Source organism: Entelurus aequoreus, linkage group LG05 (genome assembly GCF_033978785.1).
Source record: "Entelurus aequoreus isolate RoL-2023_Sb linkage group LG05, RoL_Eaeq_v1.1, whole genome shotgun sequence".
In the NCBI taxonomy this organism is placed as follows: Eukaryota; Metazoa; Chordata; class Actinopteri; order Syngnathiformes; family Syngnathidae; genus Entelurus; species Entelurus aequoreus.
The window spans coordinates 64,395,836-64,417,506 of NC_084735.1; the positions used below are offsets into that span (position 1 = coordinate 64,395,836).

At 40.9% G+C, this 21,671-nt stretch overlaps 1 pseudogene; it reads left to right on the forward strand.

Moving 5' to 3' along the window:
* LOC133650892 (neurexin-2-like) overlaps nt 1-21,671 on the forward strand; it is a 489,617-nt pseudogene that overhangs the window by 118,264 nt on the left and 349,682 nt on the right.

Sequence of the window (21,671 nt, forward strand, 5' to 3'; positions counted from 1 at the left end):
TCTGGTGGAACATTGTAGGTCATGACCTCAGTTTTCTTGGCATTTAGCCTAAGGCCAACCTTGGCGCACTCTAGCTCTACCCTGTGTAGGAGTTCTTGTGCTTGTTCCACGTTGTTGGAGAGCAGACTGATGTCATCCGCATAGTCAAGGTCTGTCAGGACCACTGCCGGTTGTCGACTCGACTTCCTTGGTGTCAGCGTGAAGCCAAGTTCCTGCTCTCGCCCATTTATTGCCTTCCTGAGCGCATGATCAAGGACTATGATGAAGAGGAAGGGGGCTAGTGTATCCCCTTGTATAACTCCAGCCAGGATGTCAAACTCCTCGCTGTTGCCATCTGGGGTCACCACCCTGGCCCTTGTTCCTGCGTACATGGACTCTATTGCTCGGAGTAGGTTCGGAGGAATACTGTATGCCTTCAAGATCTTCACCATCGTGCCTCGATGTATCGAGTCAAATGCCTTTTTGAAGTCTATGAAGCATAGGACTGCAGTCAGGTTGTCCTTCCTCACCTCCTCAATCAATCTCCTAAGTGCCAAGATCTGGGCTGTAGTTGTTCGTCCTTCTCGAAAGCCGTTCTGATTTACTCTCAGGTGAGGGTCGATTGCATGCCGGACCCTGTTTAGGATCATGCGGTTGTAGACTTTCGCAGTGATACAGGTCAGGCTGATGCCTCGGTAGTTGTCTGGCTTCGAGAGGTCTCCGGATTTGGGCACTGGTACGATGTTTGATAGAGACCACATATCAGGCAGCCGATTGTGCAGCAGAGCAAGGTTGCAGAACTCTAGAATGATGTCATCAAGATCACAGTTCTTCACGACCTCTGGGGGTATGCCGTCCGGGCCAGCACTTTTTCGCACTCTTACTGTGGCTTTTGCCCTGGCGAGCTCTCCGAATGTGAAGGGACCATCGTTGATGTTCAGGTTTGGGAGGACTGATGGTATTTCTTCTTCCTCAGCTGCGTCTGCTGTTTCTCCCAGCAGCCTTTTGAAGTGACTGGACCAGGTTGTCACCCTCTCCTCCGGGCTGTGTCCCTCCACCTGTCCCTCCTTGGTCCTCTTCCGCCCCGTCATCTCATTGATGACCCTCCAGGCCTCCCCATACTGTTGTTCACCTTGCGCCGCCTGCACCCTCCGCACTCTCTCCATCAGTTCTTCCCCTTTGATGGTATCATAGCATCTGAAAAGAAACTGTTTGGCTTCATTCAGCTCGCCACGCCTCTCCACAGTTGGTTCCCGCTCAAAGTTGAGGCGGGCTTCCTCCACCATCCCTCGTGCTGCTACGACCTCTGGGTGTTTGGATCGTCTGGAGGTACTGACTCTCTCCATCATGGGCACGCACAGCCTGGTCGCCTCCTCATTCGCAGTGACGAATCTCCTGTATTCTCCACTGGCCTCCGCTCCCCTGTCCAGCTGCTGGAATCGTCTCCTCATCTCCTCTGCGTATCTGGTTTGAAGGACAGGGTCACTTGAGAAAGCTTTCCAGTTATACCGGATCTTGGGACTTGGTTTGGGGACCCTGAGGCTCAGGCAAACTCTCATTGAGACCACACGGTGGTCTGAGCCCACAGAACTAAAAGTGCTGTATGGCTCAGCATTTAGGATGGAGTTCCTCCATTTCTTCCTCACTAGGATGTAATCTAGCTGCCGTAGTGTTCCTGAGGCTCGGTCTCGGAAGGTCCACCTCTTTCCTGTTCTCTTCCGGAAGATGGTATTCGCCGCCAGTAGCTCGTGTTCCATGAGGAAGGCAGTGAGGTAGGTGCCGTTGCGGTTGGTAAAGTCGTGGTAAGGGAAGAGTGCGTCCTCTGGTCCAAGCCTTGCATTGAAGTCCCCAAGGATTGCCAGGAAGTTGTGCGCTGGGACGCCACGGACCGCTCTTACAAGGTCCTCAAAGAACTTCTCCACCATGTCAGATGGTGCCACGTTGGTGGGTGAGTACACGACTATGACTGTTGTTACTGGGTTGCCCGAGAACTCTGCGCTCAGAATCCTGTCGGTGTGGTGGTAAACCCGACGGAGAGCCTTACGTGCCCGTGGGCCCAGCATTAACCCTACACCGCCTGTTGCGGCCTGGGCCTCGTTCCTCCACACAGATGCAGAAATGAATGTGCATCTCTCCACTCTGCAGTACAGGATGGGGTCATCAGTGTGCACTCTCCTGTGTTCTTGGACCCCCAGGATCTCCACTCCCCGTTCCTCTGCACAGTGTGCAAGTTCTATCAATCTCGCTTCTTCTCTCGCTGTGCATGCGCTGAAGGTTCCCATAACAAATGGTCTCCGACAGCGCATGAGTGCATTGGACGGGGTGCTGTGTTCGGACAGGACCCTCCCTGGGACAATCCCAGGGTTTGAGGTCCTGTCGTCATGGTGTCCTCCAGGAGGAGGACCAGCACCACCGTCCGCTGCGATGTTCTTGCGGACTCCCGCCGCTGGAAGTATAGGATTTGGGATGACTTTGTACTCCATGGTTTGCTTTACTAAGCTAATAGCGAACTGTGGGGCGCAACTCCTCGCAGTCCCGGTTTTAGTTCAGAGTGACCTTCTCCTAGACAGGTTGCCATCCAAGGCTTACGAGCCCCATCTGCCCGACTGCGGCAGGTAGCACGGGGGTACATCTTACTCGTGGCGGTATTAACCCGACCTGACTTCAACTGATATTGATCCAATACGGCACAAATCATACATAATGTTATTATTTTGTAGTTTGGAATGTTAAAAAAGGCTTGATCATGTGAAATTACTCAAACATATAACAATGGTATGAAAAACACTAATTAATTAATTATCAACAGTCCAGAATTTAAGTTGAAGTCTGAAGTCTTTAAGTTGAAGTGGAGTTCAGCTAATGCTGCAGTAGGTTAAATGATACGGACAGGTTTATTACTGGATACTTTCTAATACGCCTTAACTGGGAGATTGTGTATATCTAAGTAATATGTAACTACAATAATGCAATAAGACACATGCTGTGAATTTCTCATAGTCATTCACATTGACGTCCCACTGGGGTGAGTTTTCCTTGCCCGTATGTGGGCTCTGTACCGAGGATGTCGTTGTGGCTTGTACAGCCCTTTGAGACACTTGTGATTTAGGGCTATATAAATAAACATTGATTGATTGATTGATTGAATTAGGGACACTCATTACGTATGTCGAGCTTCTGTGCTATTTTGTGTTTAGCTGTTACAAGTAATAAAAGTATCTACAATGATTCCTGCTGATGTTGCATTGGATTAGTATTGAAATTGGCCAACACTCAAGCCTCCTATATCGGTATCGTATCAGAAGTGGAAAAAGTCGTATGGGGATACCACTGCTTATTACGTATGTCTAGCTAGAGTGCTTAGCTGTTGTGTATCTGCTAGCTCCTATTAGTGTATAGTCAACCATTTTTACCTTTTGTACCATGTTTAACATGTTGTGCTTATTGGAGGACATTTTGGTGTTAACTGTCTGTCCAGCTTTGCAGATGTACACACGCTGCAGCACTTATATTGGAGCGTTTAGATGCAGGCCAATATCATCCGCCACTTATTATTTTGCAGTCATACTTCAAAATAAAGCAAACTGAATCATCAAAGTAGGGGATTTTTGGTCTGTGCACTGTATTCAGCTGAATGACGAACTAATTAGCTTATTATGCGCAAGTTTGGGTGTTGGCTAACTAAGAAGGTATACGAAAACCTTAACAAAATTTTAAACAGTGGTGGGCCATTAGGGCAAGCAAGAACTTCTCTGCTGGCCTAACATAACCAGAAATCATGATCATACTTAAAGATGAAAGTAATTTTTAATTTACATTCCCTAAATATCTAAAAATATTGATATTCTCTTCATGTCATATTATGCTCCTTCCAGCGCTATTTTTAGGTTATACAGTTTTTATCCAATCAGAATTCAGCTAGCTCATGTTGCCATGCTGTACCAAATCTGCCCGGGGCCTTCAGAATCAACAGTGCGGGCGTCCGCGCACTGTAAGTGAACGGACACATAGAGGGGATAGACTATTGTGATAGCCAATCAGATCACAAGTTGTTGCCAGTAAGGCCTTCTAGCTGGCCTAACGCTGTGATTGGATACTCACTTGGGAGTCCCAAGTGAGTATCCAATCGCATGTTGCGAAAACAGGAAGTGGCACCGGAACCATACGAGCCATAGAAAGCCACAGAAAATAAAGTGTTTGTCTTACACCTAGTAATCCGCTGTGAACATACGAAGCGAAGCAATGCAGGTTTAGCGAGCGGTGCGCGCTCCCGCAAAGGAAATACATTTTTGGCGGGCAGTCACATTTTGGCACAACACCGGCGGCGAAATGGTTTGCCCACCACTTTCACACGAATCAACCGACTACGACGGTACCACTGGCTTATACGACGTCCGATGGGTGCTACAAATTGTGAATTCAAATATTTTATTTCTTTATTTTTTCATGTTTCATTTGTTTTATAAAATTATTTTAATTTTGACAGTAACACGTAAGATATATTTTAATTGCTGAAGCAGGTTTATTGAATGTTAAATGTGCTGAAAAATAGAACCTTTTGTACACTGTTGAGGGGATTCAATACCAGTAGCGTGCAAGTGTGTTTCTGTATAGTATCTCCAGGCGTGTCAATGTGGTGACATAAATTACGGTATTTTGAGAGGTGAAGTCGGACTAAGTAGGACATCACTGAAGGCTTAGGTGAGAAACGCACGGCCCGCCACTGATTTTGAGTAACATTTTAATTAAAAAATTAATCGTACAAAAAGTGGGCCATCAGAAAACCGAGTTTTGTCCATATAAGATCAAATTTTATACAGTCATTTAATATGAAATCATGTGGAAAAAAATAACAATAATAAAAGTTACACACAAATGTGATGTCATTTTAAAAAATGTGACATTGAAAAGCACCTTACTTAGTGTCCTATATAACACATTATAGACATAATACCAGAAATGATTTCATAAATGCTTGTGAGGAAATGTCCTTAGTTAAATATGTGCTTTATTTATACGTAGAAACAATGCCAGAGTTCCGTAATGGGGCTGCAAGCTGAATCCAAAAAGCTCAAAGCAAAATGCCAATATATAAATTACGGAAGCTTCCATCGCCTGCTGTTTTAGTTTCCTTTTAGCCATTTAAAAATAGCAAACCAAAGAGTATGAGGAAGAGAGGGGAAGGCAGTTTTATGTTCCTATATATGCTCCTGGGACTCTATCTCTGCATTTCCACGCTGAGATTTGGCTGTAAGGCTCAGCCAAGTAGGATAAGAATATTCAATGCGGTGACTGCCTGACTAGGATATTTTACTGGGCCAGGGTACCACAGATTGCATCCGCTTTGCCTCCAATCCTCCCACAAAAGTGCAAGATTAAGCTTGGTTGGTCAGGGCGTTTGTCACATTGTGCCTGTGACGCTTTGACCAGCACGGGTCACATGGTTTGCTGTGCAGTGTTCAAATGTACAAGATGTGTTCTCAAGGGAATTTTAGGAGGAGAATGTGTGTGTTGTTTGACCAGAATACTACCCTGTGGACGCTCGGTACTTGGCTTCTCTCAGACGCTGAGTTACAGAATTTGCACACACAGAAACACTGCACACGTAACATTTAAAGTTCAATTTCTGCATACTTAATTAACATATAAGGGCAAAAATCACAGAAGTATCTCTTGTTAATATTAATACTACTATATTTTCCAACTATTTTTATTACAGTCATAATACATCTTCGCAAGGTACGCTGCAAAAAATCAGTGTTCAAAAACAAGAAAAAAAAATACAAAAATTAGTGGTATTTTATTTGAACTAAGAAAAATTATCTGCCAATAGAACAAGAAAATTTGGCTTGTCAAGACTTTCCAAAACAAGTAAAATTAGCTAACCTCAATGAACCCAAAAATACCTTAAAATAAGTATATGCTCACTAATAACAAGTGCACTTTTCTTGGTAGAAACAAAAATTTGACCTTTTTGCTCAATATGTTTAATTAAGTAAATGCTAGTGCCATTATCTTGACATAATGATATGCGCTCGGCATCATGATTGTTTTTTTCCATGCTTGAAATAAGAAATTATTACTTTAAAAAAGTAGTTTTATACTTGTGAGTGTTGATGACGCAGCTTTGCATCAGTTGATATTCTAGTTTCAAGCATGATTTACTCAATATAGGTCATACAATCTCAATTACAAGATGAGATAATTTACGAACAAAACACTTAAAACAAGTAGAACACTCTAACATAAAATCTGCTTAGTGAGAAGAATGATCTTATCAGACAGAAAATAAGCAAATATCACCCTTATTTGAGATATTTAATCTTACTTAGATTTCAGTTTTTGCAGTGTACAATACTATAGAAGTTAAACGTGGCTATTCTATAGAGTAGTCAGTGTGCAGCTTGTACCATACCAATGCTCTGTTTATTAAATTAAAAACATTAAAACTGCACAATCTTGTTGACCAATTGTGACGTATAAAGCTCATAACCGCATGCTGCCTCTGTGTCTACAGGACAGGTTCAAACCCAGAGAGAGTCCCTATGACCTCAGAGGTTCAGTTGTCTTTCAGAAAGCAAACATAAGAACCAGCTTAAAAAGTAGATGGGTTTCTGTCAGGGGGGTTCATCTGTGGAACAGCTTGGATGATTCCTTAAAATGTTCCAGTTCCAATCACACATTTAAAAAAAACTTTAAGACCAGTGTCTTGGAAAAATATATCACTCTTGAATCAACACAGTAGTTAATACTATGATCAATGTTAATTACAAACTAAATGTGGGATATAAATAATAATGGAAATTGTTTGTATATAGTACATAATTGGTACAAAGGTTTACTAACACGTGTACAGGGATATTTCGCATGTCTTTACTGTGTATATACAAAAATTTCATATTTTTAGGAAGCTCATCTTGTATTTCAGATTGTTTATAGGGTTAGTGTTCAACTTCAGCCTAAACCCTTTCGGTCTGCATCATTGTCAATTTATGAATGTACAACTGTTTGTTTATGTAAAACTGTTTATTTTGTTGACCACTGACCGAATAAATAATAAACTAAACTAAACTACAGCAGTATAGATAGACTATCCACTGAAAATGAGTAAACACACAGACAGTATTGTCTAAATATAGCTGTGTCTTGTCTACAGTTAAGCACAATGGTGGTGGCGTCCTGGTCTGGATCTGCATGAGTGCTGTCGGCAACTGGGCAGTGGCGGTTCTTTGGAGGAAACCTGAACCATCAGCTTATTTGTCAAATGTCGTGTCGGATGTCACAATCGCAATTATTTGTATCGTTGTAGATGATGCTAAATATGTACAAAATAAACCACATGAGGTTAGTACATCAGTCGAGAAAATTATCAAACTAATTTGATTTTTTTATAATTTTTTTGATCTTGATAGATTGAAAATTAACACCAATGAGTTGACTGATGAACATTATCACATAATTTATTCAGAAAATATAAATAACGACAAAGTATATATACTATTAACCGCAACAGGTAATTGTAAAAAAAACAAAAAACAACAACAACATTATGATTGGTACAATTTCAGAATGTTCTTGTTCTCTTTTTAAACAAAGAAAACAATCTGAAGTTGTCTTTATTTTTAAGTTATCGTGCTGTGATTATACCAGTCCGGCCCACTTCGGAGTAGATTTTTCTCCATTGATTGATTTATTGATTGAAACTTCTATTAGTAGATTGCACAGTATAGTACATATTCCGTACAATTGACCACTAAATGGTAACACCCGAATAAGTTTTTCAACTTGTTTAAGTCGGGGTCCAAGTAAATCAATTCATGGTATATATCAGGGGTGGGCAATTAATTTTTACCACGGGCCACATGAGCAACCCGAGCACTGCTGGAGGGCCACATCGACAATATTTCAATTACATTTTGCTCAATATTATTTTTGATATATACCGTAAGATAAATAATAATAATAATAATAATAATAATAACAATAATAATAATAATTTCATTTAACCTAACTTAACTTTATACCAAAAGCACTGCTTTGGAAATCATGTGTACCCCTTTCAGAGATCACATTTAGTTCCCCTTAAACATCCTCATGTTGCACAATGAAATGTAAGCATAGGATGAAGTGGGCATTCCTGTAACTTTCTCTAGTAACAGCATTCCATGATTAATATAAATAAATTAACATTAATAATAAATGACAGTAAAATAAGCACACGTATGACTGAGGAGTCATAGTGTAACTTTGTGTGGTGTTTGAGTTGTCCGACTTTTTGTGTGGCCATAAACGCACCAGTGGTTTAGTGGTATGCGTGTTGGTGACAGATGACAAGTTGGTTTTGGCCTAGTTTGTACAGCAGAAAATGACTAGTTTTTCGAGATAGAAGTGTTTTACTCATGTTTTTGGTGTGGTTATGGCCGAATATAAACAGTTTTGCTCAATAAAGTGATCGATATAATTCGTGTCCTCGAAGCATCTCGATAGACGTTACAATAATTGAACGGTGTTCAATTGAACGGTGTTGACGAACACCGTTAGGGCCGCTTGTTGTCACTGTCACTCAAAGTTGCATTGCAAAATTACACAGAATAAATGTGTTTATTTTGTTTAGAATTCAGATGGGATTTGATTTGGTGCGCGGCATATATTTGCTGTGCGCAGAGGACGCTTGAGCAGTGCGCAATTGCGCAGGCGCGCACCTTAGAGGGAACGTTGCTTGGCAGTCCATGTCTTGTTGAAAACACGCCATTCGTCATCAACTTTTCTCTTTTTAGCGTCTCGGGTGTAAACCGTGCATCACTTGTCGCTGTGCACCTTCACTCAACGGTTACACACGAACATACGCCCATAAATAACACTTTTCAAAATAAAAGCAGCACAGTTGTATTGCGTGCACGACATAGGTGTTTTTTCAACTTAATTTTGTAATTTGTGATTGCAGCTGTTCACATTCACTCACAATCACGCACGCGCATACGTCCACACGGAAGTAATACAAATAACGCTTTTCAAAACAAAAGCAGCACCGTTGTATTGCACACTCGACATAGATACTTTTTAAAATTTATTTTGTAATTTATGATTGGCCTCACGCGGGCCGGACAGGGACGCACAAAGGGCCGGATGTGGCCCGCGGGCCGCAGAATGCCCAGGTCTGGCCTATAGTCTACCATGTTTACCTTTTGTAAATGACCTGACTAAATTATAAAAAATACCAACATTGTGTGCTTATTGGAGAATATTAAGCGATTAACTGGCTGTCGAGTTTTAGACAAGTAAATATACTGTAAGACTGCTTGTATCGGAGCGCTTATATCAGTGGTCCCCAACCTTTTTGTAGCTGCGGACCGGTCAATGCTTGAAAATTTGTCCCACGGACCGGGGGTTGGGGGGTGGGGGGCGAAAATTTTTTTTTTTTTTTATTTTATTTTTTTTTTTCATAAATAAATACAATCATGTGTGCTTACGGGCTGTATCCCTGCAGACTGCATTGGTCTACATTGATATATAATGTATAAAATGTGTTTTTCTATGTTGATTTAATTTTTTAATTTTTAATTTTAATTTTTATTTTTTTATTTTTTTTCTGGTACCAATCGGTCCGCGGCCCGGTACCAATCGGTCCGCGGACCGGTGGTTGGGGACCACAGGCTTATATAGTAGATTATACATGCCAACATTTTTTTTGCTGATATTGTGGTGGCATGAACACACATTACAACATTTACTGTTACAGTACATTCTGAAGCAGAATCAATCAATCAATCAATGTTTATTTATTTAGCCCTAAATCACAAGTGTCTCAAAGGCCTGTACAAGCCACAACGACATCCTCGGTACAGAGCCCACATACGGGCAAGGAAAACTCACCCCAGTCGGACGTCAATGTGAATGACTATGAGAAACCTTGGAGAGGACCGCATATGGATGTCGAGTGGGTCTGACATAATATTGTGAAAGGCCAGTCCACAGCGGATCCAACACATCAGCGAAAGTCCAGTCCATAGTGGGGCCAGCAGGAACCATCCCGAGCGGAGACGGGTCAGCAGCGTAGAGATGTCCCCAACCGATGCACAGGCTAGCGGTCCACCCCGGGTCCCGACTCTGGACAACCAGCACTTCATCCGTGGCCACCGGACCTGTGCAACTCCCCCTCCATAAGGGAGAGGGGAGCAGAGGAGAAAAGAAAAGAAAAGAAACGGCAGATCAACCGGTCTAAAAAGGGAGTCTATTTAAAGGCTAGAGTATACAAATGAGTTTTAAGATGGGACTTAAACGCTTCTACTGAGGTAGCATCTCTAACTTTTACCGGGAGGGCATTCCATAGTATTGGAGCCTGAATAGAAAACGCTCTATAGCCCGCAGACTTTTTTTGGGCTCTGGGAATCACTAATAAGCCAGAGTTCTTTGAACGCAGATTTCTTCCCGGGACATATGGTACAATACAATCGGTAAGATAGGCAGAAGCTTGACCATGTAGTATTTTATACGTAAGTAGTAAAACCTTAAAGTCGCATCTTAAGTGCACAGGAAGCCAGTGCAAGTGAGCCAGTATAGGCGTAATATGATCAAACTTTCTTGTTTTTGTCACAAGTCTAGCAGCCGCATTTTGTACCAACTGTAATCTTTTAATGCTAGACATAGGTAGGCCCGAAAATAATACGTTACAGTAATCGAGACGAGATGTAACGAACGCATGGATAATGATCTCAGCGTCGCTTGTGGACAAAATGGAACGAATTTTAGCGATATTACGGAGATGACAGAAGGCCGCTTTAGTAACACTCTTAATGTGTGACTCAAACGAGAGAGTTGGGTCGAAGATAATACCCAGATTCTTTACCGAGTCGCCTTGTGTAATTGTTTGGTTGTCAAATGTTAAGGTGGTATTATTAAATAGATGTCGGTGTTGAGCAGGACCGATAATCAGCATTTCCGTTTTCTCAGCGTTGAGTTGCAAAAAGTTAGTGGACATCCATTGTTTAATTTCATTAAGACACGCCTCCAGCTGACTACAATCCGGCGTGTTGGTCAGCTTTAGGGGCATGTAGAGTTGAGTGTCATCAGCATAACAGTGAAAGCTAACACCGTATTTGCGTATGATGTCACCTAGCGGCAGCATGTAAATACTAAAGAGTGCATGGCCAAGAACCGAACCCTGGGGAACTCCGCACGTTACCTTAACATAGTCCGAGGTCACATTGTTATGGGAGACACACTGCATCCTGTCAGTAAGATAAGAGTTAAACCAAGACAAGGCTAAGTCTGACATCCCAATACGCGTTTTGATACGCTCTAATAAAATATTATGATCAACAGTATCAAAAGCAGCGCTAAGATCAAGAAGCAGCAACATAGATGACGCATCAGAATCCATCGTTAGCAATAGATCCTTAGTCATTTTTGCGAGGGCTGTCTCCGTAGAGTGATTTGCCCTGAAACCGGATTGAAAAGGTTCACAGAGATTGTTAGACGCTAAGTGTTCATTTAGCTGCTGTGCAAAAATTTTTTTGAGGATTTTCGAGATAAACGGAAGGTGGGACACCGGCCGGTAGTTTACCAAGAGATCAGGATCGAGGTTAGGTCTTTTGAGTAGAGTATGAATAACCGCTTTTTTGAATGCTAGGGGAACAGTGCCAGAGGAAAGTGATAAGTTTATAATATTTAACACTGATGGACCTAATAATACAAAAAGCTCCTTGATAAGTTTCCCAGGAATTGGGTCAAGTAAACATGTTGTTTGTTTTGTCCCATTTACACATTTTAACAATTCCTCCAATGTTATTTCATCAAAGAGAGAGAAACTATTTTGGAGGGCAGTGTCCGTCGTATATACAGTCGTATCTGTGTTAATAGAACCCAGTTGTAGATGAGATGCATTGTCTTTAATCTCTTTTCTAATGAGTTCAATTTTTTTATTAAAGAAATTCATAAAGTCATCTGCTGAGTGGGTGGAGCTACTGGGAGGAGTCCCTTGTTGGGTTAGCGATGCTACTGTACTAAACAAAAATTTAGGATCATTTTTGTTGAGGTGGATGAGATTTGAGTAATATTTAGCTTTAGCTGAGGTAAGCATGCGTTTATAAGTTATTAAACTATCACTCCATGCTTGATGGAAAACCTCAAGTTTAGTCGCACGCCATTTGCGTTCCAGCTTTCTACATGATAATTTATGGGCTTTAGTTTCTTCTGTAAACCATGGGGTACGCCTTTTAGGGGCCCTTTTTAGCTATAGCGGTGCTACACTATCAATGGTGTCGCGCAGGGCGTCGTTAAAGTTGTTAGTGAGGTTATCAATAGAGCCCACATAATTTGGGAACGGTGCCATTACCGAAGGCAGTAGGTCAGCAAGAATCATCGTTGTGGCAGCATTAATGTTGCGGCTGCTATAGTAGTTATTATTATTATTATTATTAGTTTGTTGACAATGAGTCAGAACTTCGAATTTTATAAGGTAATGATCGGACATTACTTTAGTGTATGGGAGTATCGTAACTTTAGAGGGGGTGACATCCCTGACAAGCACTAGATCTATCGTATTACCGTTGCGATGCGTGGGTTCATTTATTATTTGTGTAAGACCACAGCTATCAATTATAGTCTGGAGCGCCACGCACGGAGGGTCCGATGGGGTATTCATATGGATATTAAAGTCCCCCATTATGATTATATTGTCGGCGTGCGTCACTAGATCAGCAACAAACTCTGAGAATTCACTGATAAAGTCCGAATAGGGCCCAGGGGGGCGGTAGATAACAGCCAGGTGGAGAGGCAGCGGTGTGACAAACCTCATAGAGAGCACCTCAAATGAGTTATATTTATTATTTACGATAGGTGTAAGATTAAAGTTTTCATTGTATATTAGTGTGACACCCCCTCCCCTTTTAAGAGGACGGGCAACATGTGCATTCGTATAGTTAGGAGGAGATGCCTCATTTAGCGCAAAAAAATCGTCTGGTTTGAGCCAGGTCTCGGCGAGACCAACAACGTCAAGTTTGTTGTCTCTAATGACCTCATTAACTAATAACGTTTTGGAAGATATGTTTAAAAAGCCCATACTATAGGTAGTGGGCTGTTTTGAGGATTGTTTGTTGAAATTATCCGAAGTAGCAATATTAATAATGTTGCGTTTATTATGCGTAGTGCACTTTAAATAGTTTCGACCATATCTAGGAATTGATACGACGGGAATTTTCAGATTGTTTGCTTGGTGCTGCGATAAACTGAACGCATCATAGTTAGCCACCTCAGTAGATTGCATGTCTGCCTCTGACACAGTCACAAAAGAAAAAACATTATGTGAGTTGTGTTTTATTCTAAGAGAATTGCTATGTGTGCAGGGATTATACAGCCTGGCGCCGGCTAGTTCTAGTTTAAATGACTTCTTACCCGGACCCTCCACGCTTCTTTGAGAATTAGCCTTTCGCTTTGTTGTTAGCCCCGCTCGGCATCCCCGCTTCTGCTTCCGCTCACACCGCTTACGTCTCCTCCATTGACAGTCCCCGCTAGTACTTGACTCCGCTAATTCAAAGGCTGCTCGATGTAGCCCGCGAAGTATTCCCATGCTAGCAAGGAGGTCCACCGTACATGCATCTTTCAGTCTATAATGACCCGATCTATCCACATCCAAAATTGTCTGTCGGTCGTATGTGATCACAGAGTGTCCACGCTTTGAGCCAGCCATGAAATTGACAGAATTGACGGGTATTTTTGCCAAATCGCTCTACACTCCCAAGAGCGTCTGCAAGCTGCTGCCTTTAGGGCGCCGCCATTTTGTCCTATAATATAATATAATATAATAACATGACCATGTTATTTTTAAAGGTAGCATTTAAAAACTATCTTGCTTCCCAAGCTGTACACTGACTCTCTAACTGATTTCATTCCTATAGTATTGTCCCTGGAGAAGATATAATTAAATGGTTGCTGACTTTTATGAGATATTATTTGGCCCTCTGTTTACCGCCTTGCAGACGTGATATTTCTGCTCCTGACTAAGTGGTGTTTTGCAGCTTGGTGCTGCTGGGTGTGTCTTTTGTCTCTGCTTTGCACACTGTTGTGATGAGCGCTACACACCCTCCCCTCCGTGGCAGACACCTTGAGGTGGTGATGGTGCTCCAGCTCCTGCCCGGTTGAATCTCAGCCCAGCTGGTGAGAAAGAGATGGCCTGAAGGGTGGGGAGACACGGAAAGAAGAGGTGGTCGTGTTTCTTACGTTGACAACGATGTATGGGTGTGTTGTTTAGAAGCAACAACCTCTCTGGGTGTGCATACAGCACCGTGTCATTTGTGAGGAATTTCTATTAGCGTGTGTGCGTGTGTGCGTGTGTGTGTGTGTGTGTGTGTGTGTGTGTGTGTGTGTGTGTGTGTGTGTGTGTGTGTGTGTGTGTGTGTGTGTGTGTGGTGCATGGACACACAGTACCTTCTCCCTTGGCTGACTGTGCTTTTGCACACGTAGACATACTTTGACCTGCATCTTTATAACGTTCCCCAGTGACTGAACCTTAAGGCTTGCTTCTTCTAAGCGCTCCAATTCAATTCAGTTTGTCAAAGTACAGTTCACACTTTCAAACCCTGACAACGTCTCCAGGTAGGATACAGCCGCATCGGCTACGTTTGTACGCGGCATCATGTCAGCAAACACACAGCGCAGTGCTGCATGCTGAAATTATTCATAAACACGGATAGCCTTCCCGAGGCCTGTCTCCACTATAAGTGAATGTGTTTGTTTAAATAGCAGCAGAGATTGAAGTGGTACTGTACAACTGTAGTTGCTACCCAGATAGTATGAACCAAAAATATTTTATTTTACACCGATTGATTATTTTTGTACCCAGAGGCACTTTTGAGTATATGAATACAAAACAATTACCGAGGTATTAAATTGACGCAGATACAGTGGTACCTCAGCTTACAAGTGCCCCACTTTACACATTTTTTTGACATATGAGACATCTTTCTAAGTATTTTCTTGTTTTAAATTGCGAGGGGAAAAAATGGGGTTGCTAGCCTCTCCACCGGTAGTTGGCGTAGCAAATGCCACAGTGAAACCCGTAAAATATATTATCATATAATATTATAATCGTACACAGTATATGTATGTAGAAAAAAAGATGATAGCCAAGGGCGTATAAGTCATTTCACAACGGCAGACATGTATCCATGAGAATATGAAAAAAGCTGCTGATGGTGTGTTTAACAGAGAAGGAACTCGCTTGGAAGTCCAATCTCCAATGCAAATGCTGTGCATTATCATTGCTTTAATTTATAAAACTACTTGCTGTTTGTAGTATATTCTACTATATCGCTTTTGATACAATATTTGTTATATAGAAGTTATTTTTTTCCGTTGAAAATCGTGTTATGGGTTAAAATGGTGGTGTTTTGATGGGGCCCAGTACCAATGACATTGATTTAAATGAATTTCATTGGGCAATGATATGAGTGTTCTGAGTGATGAGTAGGGATGTTACTATATTAAAAATTTCATTTCACGGTTATAGTGACCAAAACTATCGCGGTATTGTTGAATCTATTTTTTTTTTTTTTTAATGTTATTATTATTATTATTATTATGTGTTAAAATATGTTTACCTTCTTTCATAGAGGTTTTAATTTTTTAAATGTTTTTATGTTAAAGACAAAACGGGTGTTCGGCGCTTCACTTACTGTTTACTTCTGTGTTACATTCCTGTGAGTATGGTTTGATCACTCCATTCTACAAGCACTCGGCCTTTTGTTTCAACGTACAAAATTCAATATCTTATTTGCTCAGACAGCAATGTGTTTATAAAACTTTAGATTGAGGTATGTCGTTTCTCAATGGGGAAAGGTGTCAATGTCTCTTGTATTCAAGCTACCTAGGGACCGGTTCGTGAGTTTATGAAAGTGTGGTTATGCGATAATTTTAATTTAGAACAGTAATACTAATAATCGGGAGTTCTGACGCAGGTTATTATTGTACTGTTTATCGTTACATCCCTAATTTTGAGCTATACCACAAAACCGACTAAACTTGTAAGCCGAGGCACCGCTGTGCTCTACTATATCCATTGTACCCTAACAGTTTCCAATTGCAACACACACAAAAGGCATACAGTATGGAACTGAATTGGATTGTGATTTAGTCTAAAGGTGCACAATGCGAGCGTGCGGTCCTATGGGAGCGTTGTAGTGCTGATTGCTAATGCAATGAAGGGAGCTGTTTGTGTTGGCTGGCTCAGTGGGGCTCATGTGCTCAGCAGAAGTGTTACGTTTTGTCATCCACATCTCCTTTTTGGCACAAAAGGCGGTTGAAGCATGCCACATATACTCCCTGCCAGGCTGCATATTGATGTATGTGTGTGTGCGTGTATGTGTGTGTAGAAGAAATAGATTTAGGAGTGAACAACTTGGCGCCTGCTGCTCCTTTCTCCTTTCTTTCCTTTTTTTTTGTTTTCCTTTTCTTGGCTGGCTGATGTGTTACATGATGATTGGTGAGTGATGTCATTGTATGAGTGCTGCAGCAGCCGAGCTGTTTACTCCGTCTTTTGGCGCTAAAACCTGCAAATCCACCACTCCGGTTTGGCATACCATGCTTGGTAAGATTCAGTTGTCGTCACTTCAGCATTCAGCGGATGAGGAGGACGAATGTCAGCGCTGGCCTTTTTTCCCCCAGCATCCTGTTAGGTAGATTTGACTGAGCATTTCGACGCAAATCAAAGCAAAGCTTGTTAATTGGTACATGTCAAACACTGTCTGCATTAAGATATTGTGTTCCATTCGGGGAAAAAAAAGCATCATGTGAGCAACTACGACGAGGGTTGCGCCGATCAAGATGTTTTTTTTCCCCTTCCCCTCTCCCTCCCTTTGAGATGTCTGTCTCCTTTTTACTTTGACTCCTCCTCTTTTCCACGTTTTGAACTCCGACATCCGTGCCTACCCCAGGATGTCTGTCACAAACTGCAGTCCAACATTGTGACAATGCTTTTGTTTTTTTTCCCAAATCCTCTTTTATGAACTTCCTGTTTTTCCGTATCCTTTTTTCTGTTCTTTCCCTCAAGGTCTGGCGCACCTGAAGTTAAACCGCCAAGGTATGGGGTCTGTTGGTTTGCTTTTCCCTCCCAGCCACATGATCACGACATCCCCCCCTCCTGTAGATCTTCCAGTCAACTGTGCTGCACTAATATTTCCTCTCCTCTTTTATTTCCCATACATAACATGCATATTCATATTTCCCCCTACCATGTCGCCATGCCCACCACGCCTCACTCACTTCTTGTCCATCAAACCTTTGTCCTGACCACTGACTGAGCTACTGGAACATCACCTTTGACCTCTGCAGTTTTACGCCAAGGTAATGCACCAATGCTCATAGCGTCGCAAGCCAAAAATGTGTCTTGGGTCACCAGCAGCTCCCTGACTTTCTTCCAGCGAAGATAATGAGAAGAATACATGAATATATTAAGACAATAATTTACTGTTATACACATCATTTGCCATTTAAATGTAGCAGATATCAGTGTCGGGTTGCAAATGATATTGCCTTTCCATTGTTGAATGTATTGTTGCAAGATTCTGTAATGTAAGTGTAATACTGCTAATTGGGTTAGTTAGGGCAGTGTTTTTCCACCACTGTGCCGTGAGATACAGTCTGGTGTGCCGTGGGAGAATATGTAATTTCACCTATTTGGGTTAAAAATATGTTTTGCAAACCAGTAATAATAATCTGCAAATGTGCTGTTGTTGAGTGTCGGTGCTGTCTAGAGCTCGGCAGAGTAACCGTGTTGTACTCTTCCATATTAGTTGGTGGCAGCCGGTAGCTAATTGCTTTGTAGATGTCGGGTACATGGTTTGTCGTGATCACAATATTCAGACGACAGCGTGCAGGTAAAAAGGTATCTAATGCTTCAACCAAAAATAAACAAAAGGTGAGTGCCGCTAAGAAAAGGCATTGACGCTTAGGGGAGGCTGTGCAAAACAAAACTAAAACTGAACTGGTTGCAAAGCAAACAAAAACAGAATGCTGGACGACAGCATTCTGTCTTACAGCGTGTGGAGCAAAGACGGCGTCCACAAAGTACATCCGAACATGACGTGACAATCAACAATGTCCCCGCAAAGAAGGATAGCGACAACTTAAATAACCTTGATTGCTAAAACAAACCAGGTGCGGGGAATAGCGCTCAAAGAAGACATGAAACGTCTACAGGAAAATAAAACAACAAAACAGGAAAAGCCACCAAGATAGGAGCGCAAGACAAGAACTAAAACGCTGCACACAGGAAGGCACCAAAAAACTCCAAATAAGTCACGGCGTGATGTGACAGTACTTTGAGACGAGCTATAGTCATGCATGCTTGGTTACGGTTGGAATTCTTATGCAACACTTGCGAGAACAACTTTTTATTGCCATATCAGCTGCTGAGTTTCATTTTTTAATGTTTTCTGCTGATGGTGTGCCTCCACATTTTTTCAATGAAAAAAATGTGCCTTGGCTCAAAAAAGGTTGAAAAACACTGAGTTAGGGAAGTAACTATACTGTGAATCCAATACTTGTTATAAGCAATGAGTATTCATCAGTACAGCCGCATCAAAGTGACATTACAGCAAGTACTGCAATGGTGGAGAAATTGTTTGGGGTGCATTCAGCATCTCTGACCTATTTATTTACGCTGTTGTGCTTTCTTTTGAGACTCTGATAAGAAGTCGCCATCCCGTCTCCATGGCAATTATTTTCCTCTAAACAGGGACCTGCCTTTGATGACCTACTCCGGCAGAAAACACACAGCCGCGTCCTGGGTTCTCTCATTTGCCAAATGTCATTTCTAAGAGATAAAACTGATATTCTAATGAGACGGAAGCGTTTTTACTAGAAGTCACAGACTTTCGTTGTGGCCGCCGTACTCTCTATATCCACCCCCAGCCCCAGCAGGTTTATAGATTGCATTTGTTTATTACAGCAGTACCTCGGTTTTTGACAGTAAGTAATCCATTTCAAAAGGTCAGATGAAGACCGAATTGTAGGGAAACCAAAACAATTTTCCCCCGCATAAGAAATGTCATCTAATTCACAGGAAGCTAAAGTCATAGAAAAGTTTCTTACGTGCAAAAATTATGACTAAAGTGGTGAAGCTGTGTTTTCATTTGCACTTTAATTTTACTGACAGTTTATTTAACAAACATATATATATATTATTGCCAATTATTATTCATGTAGTTAGAATGTATTTTATTCTAGCACTGCCTAATTTTTTTTATTAGTCCCTTCTTTTTCAGTATATTTGATTGGTATTTATTTTTGTAATCAGCCTGATCTTCAGTAAGCCTTGATTACAATATTTGTGATCAGCACATGGTGTTATATCATTTGACAAGGTTGTTAACCTGTTAAACTGTAAGTACGGTAGGGAAGAGATTCATATGGCACCATCCCTAGGTGGCTCTATCGTGAGATTTTGCAATGCAGTCTGCTGAAAATGATGGAAAGTGCCCACTCGCCATAGCAACTGACGCTTTGGTCAAAGTTGGAATTGCTACAAAACACAAGTCAAGATATTTAACACATGACTGCCATCGGGCAGCTAAAGTGGATAGTGCACCCCCAATTAGTCAGGTTTCATGTGTCAGTTAAACCGCGACTAATGGGGCTATATAAATCCCCTTCCTACTGTATGTTAAATATTACTATTGAATATAGGGATGTCCGATAATGGCTTTTTGCTGATATCCGATATTCCGATATTGTCCAACTCTTTAATTACCGATACTGATATCAACCGATACCGATATATACAGTCGTGGAATTAACACATTATTATGCCTAATTTGGACAACCAGGTATGGTGAAGATAAGGTCCTTTTTAAAAAATAAAATAAAATAAATACATTTAAAACATTTTCTTGAATAAAAAAGAAAGTAAAACAATATAAAAACAGTTACATAGAAACTAGTAATTAATGAAAATGAGTAAAATTAACTGTTAAAGATTAGTACTATTAGTGGACCAGCAGCACGCACAATCATGTGTGCTTACGGACTGTATCCCTTGCAGACTGTATTGATATATATTGATATATAATGTAGGAACCAGAATATTAATAACAGAAAGAAACAACCCTTTTGTGTGAATGAGTGTAAATGGGGGAGGGAGGTTTTTTGGGTTGGTGCACTAGTTGTAAGTGTATCTTGTGTTTTTTATGTTGATTTAATAAAAAATAAAAAATAAATAAAAATAAAAACGATACCGATAATTTCCGATATTACATTTTAAAGCATTTATCGGTCGATAATATCGGCAAGTTAATGTAACTAATTCAGTGTTAAAATTTTGTGTGGGCCCTGGGCCCCTCTGTAGTGAAGGTCAAAAGGGTTAAGAACCCCTGATCTAATATTTTTTTCAAAAATCACATCAAACACATGTTATATGCAAAGTACATATAAATGCAATGAAATGGATAAAGGATTATATTTATAGACTTTTGTTGACAAAGATGAGAAGGGGAGAGCCAAGTGGACTTCTTTCTTGAATTCAATAGTGTTTCTTACCTTCTTTATCAAAGTCCATATGCAACTTTTTTGGCCCCATGTTGGCTTATTTTGCAGTCGTTCTCAATAAAAAGAAAAAAGCACTCTGATTGAGTCACCAATGCATGACATTCTTTGTTTGGGCTTGTAGGTAAAGTGACTTTTGGCGACACGCAGAGGTGGGTAGAGTTGCCGAAAGTTGTACTTAAGTAAGAGTATTGTTACTTTAGAGCTGTTCTTCATCACCCTTGGGGGACGCCGTGCGATGCTAGGGGCGACGCGTGTGACCCCGGGGAACACGCTTTGTCAGTTTCACGCTTGAAACCTCACTTTGAAAAGCTGTGCACTACAAAATGTGCACATTGTAGCCATTAATCCTGACTTCCTCATTTTGATTTTTTTTTTTAAATAACATAAAAAATCAGCACAAATTGTTTTATTATTTTTTGTTTTATATATTGTGCTCATAAAATCAATCTAAATGTATTATTTATTGAATTTATTCAATTAAATGTTTCAGTATCAATTGGCTTAAGTCGGTCAAAAAAATGTTTATAGCTTAAATACAGATTTATTTTATTTACTTTTTAATTTATTTTTATTTAGGCAAATTGATGCACTTTAGATCTTTTCTAAAAATCCATATTAATGAAGTTATTATTTGTTCTAAGTTGATCTATATTTCTTTATTTTTTGTTTTAATGTACATAAGGATAGAATGTTATGCAGAGGTGTACTTATAACAATTTTATAGACAAATTATAGTATTTGTAGTCACGGCGGAGAGTGGGGGGAGCGTGATTATTTTTCTTACTCTGTGGGGCAGAACCGAAAATAATAGAGAAGCACTGCTTTAGAGTAATACGATTCCAAGACAGTAAAAAAAGTAGTCATCCAAATAAGTATTCAGTGAAAAAACTACTCAAGTACTGAGTAAATGGTGAGTACCGGTAATTAATGATTTTTTTTAGAAGCTATTGTTTTATTGGTACTTGCACTACAAAATATATTTGTGTGTGTGTGTGTGTGTGTGTGTGTGTGTGTGTGTGTGTGTGTGTGTGTGTGTGTGTGTGTGTGTGTGTGTGTGTGTGTGTGTGTGTGTGTGTGTGTGTGTGTGTGTGTGTGTGTGTGTGTGTGTGTGTGTGTGTGTGTGTGTGTGTGTGTGTGTGTGCGTGCGTGCGTGC